The sequence below is a fragment of the Glycine max genome, chromosome 14 (assembly GCF_000004515.6).
Source record: "Glycine max cultivar Williams 82 chromosome 14, Glycine_max_v4.0, whole genome shotgun sequence".
In the NCBI taxonomy this organism is placed as follows: domain Eukaryota; kingdom Viridiplantae; phylum Streptophyta; class Magnoliopsida; order Fabales; family Fabaceae; genus Glycine; species Glycine max.
In genome coordinates, this window is record NC_038250.2 from 39903273 (window position 1) to 39905574 (window position 2302).

At 39.2% G+C, this 2302-nt stretch overlaps 1 non-coding gene across 1 annotated transcript; it reads left to right on the forward strand.

The window, feature by feature from the left end:
- The first annotated feature begins 2195 nt into the window (after positions 1 to 2195).
- On the forward strand, positions 2196 to 2302 carry LOC112999419 (small nucleolar RNA R71). The gene has a single exon (XR_003264606.1). It is a non-coding gene; the product is annotated as a small nucleolar RNA R71 (small nucleolar RNA).

A 2302-nucleotide genomic window follows, 5' to 3' on the forward strand; every position in this document is an offset into this window, starting at 1 on the left:
TGTCCGCCAGGGTCCAGCCTATAGCCTTCTTAGGCTTCTTGAGAACTGATAATAGCTTCTCCTCTTGCTCATCAACAAGGGAGGCAGATATAATTACTGGAAAACTTTTGCTATCATCCAAGTAAGCATATTTTAAATTTGATGGTAGAGGCTTCAATTCTGGTGTGGATGGTTGGATAGTTGTAGAAAGAGATGGTTTCTCAGCCTGTACCTCATAAAGAAAGTCAGAGGTATGTGTACTTCCTAAAACATGGTTAGTTCTATCTAACTCTATAAAATCAATCTCAAGAGGTAAAACATCACCAGACAAGTAATCAATATCAAATTCAGATTCACTCTCAGCATCAAATTCAGACATATGATCAAATACAAATTCATATTCAATGCATGAAGAGTGACAAGCATGCAGATTAGAATGAAGATCAGTCATATATTCATCAACAATATGGTCAATTATTTCAACACGAAATACAGAAAGATCTTCATATGGGTGTTTCATAGCATCAAGAATATTAAAATGAACAGTTATATCACCAAACTCCATAGATAGTGTGCCTGCATATACATCTATCTTAGTTCTAGCAGTTTTCATAAAAGGTCTGCCTAGAATGATGGGAACTGATCCTTTAGAAAATCCCTCCTCCATATTTAAAATATAAAAATCAACAAGGAAAATTAGCTCACCAACTCTCACTAAGACATCCTCTATGAAACCAGCAGGATAGGCAACACTTCTATTAGCTAAATGAATTACCACATTAGTTGATTGCAAAGGACAAGGACCTAGAGATAGAGAATTGAAAATAGACAGAGGCATAACACTAACAGAAGCTCCTAAATCTAGCATGGCATTGTCAAACTTATTGTTCCCTATAATACAAGGTATGCTGAATGTACCTGGATCTTTACATTTTTTAGGGATTTGGGGAACAGATTTACCAATAAATGCGGAGACATTTCTGCCTATACTAATTCTTTCACTTCCTTTAAGCTTCCGCTTATTAGTGCACAGCTCCTTCAAGAATTTAGCATATCTTGGAATTTGCTTTATTGCATCCAGCAGAGGTATGTTTACCTCTACATTTCTAAATGTTTCCAAGATCTCGTTCTCTGCCTCTTCCATTTTTTTGTTGGAAATTACTCTTGGAGGGAATGGAAGAGGGATATGCTGCTTCTCTTTAGATTCACCTGCATAGAAATTGTTAGGTAACTTACTCTTTAAATTTTTGTCATCATCTTTTTCTGGAGTAGAGTGAGGTTGGGCAGGTTCATTGGCGGATGAGGAAGATGCTACTGGTTGAGGTCCTTGACACTGCTTTCCTGACCTCAATGTAATGGCACTCACATTTTTGAGATTCTGGACAGATTAAGAAGGTAATCTATCAGAATTCTGGGACTGTTGTTGATTTAACTGTGTAGCCAACTATCCCATCTGATTAGTTAAGCTCTGAATGGAGGCTCTGGTCTCTTGTTGAAACTGCATATTTTGCATAGTCATTTGCCTCACAAGTTCTTCAAGGGAAGGTTGCGAAGGAGCCTCAACTGTTTGTTGTTTTTGGAGCTGTTGCTGTTGTTGCTACTGGATTGGTGGAGGAACGTATGGTCTGCTTGGGCCAGCAGCATTATGAAAATAAGGTTGTTGTTGTTGCTGCTATTGTGAAGGATTCGACCATCTAAGGTTGGGATGATTCCTCCACTCGGGATTGTACATGTTGCTTGAGAGGTCATAATTGTTCTATTGTGGCTGATTTTGCTGCTGAGGTTGAGGAGGTCTGTTTTAGATGTTTGCAGCATAAGCTTCAGGCTGTTCAATTGCTTCAGATTATTACACAAAATGGCAAAGGTCTGTGTGGTGGTCGGCAGAGGAGCATAAACCACAAAGTCTGGCGACAGGTGCAGATTTTTGAGTCATGGCCAGTTGGGTTACCAGGTTAACCAAGGCATCTAGTTTACCTTCAAGCTTCTTAGTCTCACCTGATGAAGATGAATTCATGGCTACTTCAAGCACTCCTCTAATGACAATAACATCATTTCTGGCACTGAATTGCTGGGAGTTTGAAGCCATCTTCTCAATTAAATTTCTAGCTTCAGCAGGGGTCATGTCTCCAAGGGCTCCACCACTGGCAGCATCTATCATACTTCTCTCCATGTTGTTGAGTCCTTCATAAAAATATTGGAGAAGAAGCTGCTCTGAAATTTGGTGGTGAGGGCAACTGGCACATAATTTCTTAAATCTCTCCCAATATTCATATAGGCTCTCTCCATTGAGTTGTCTAATACCTGAAATATCCTTTCTGATGGT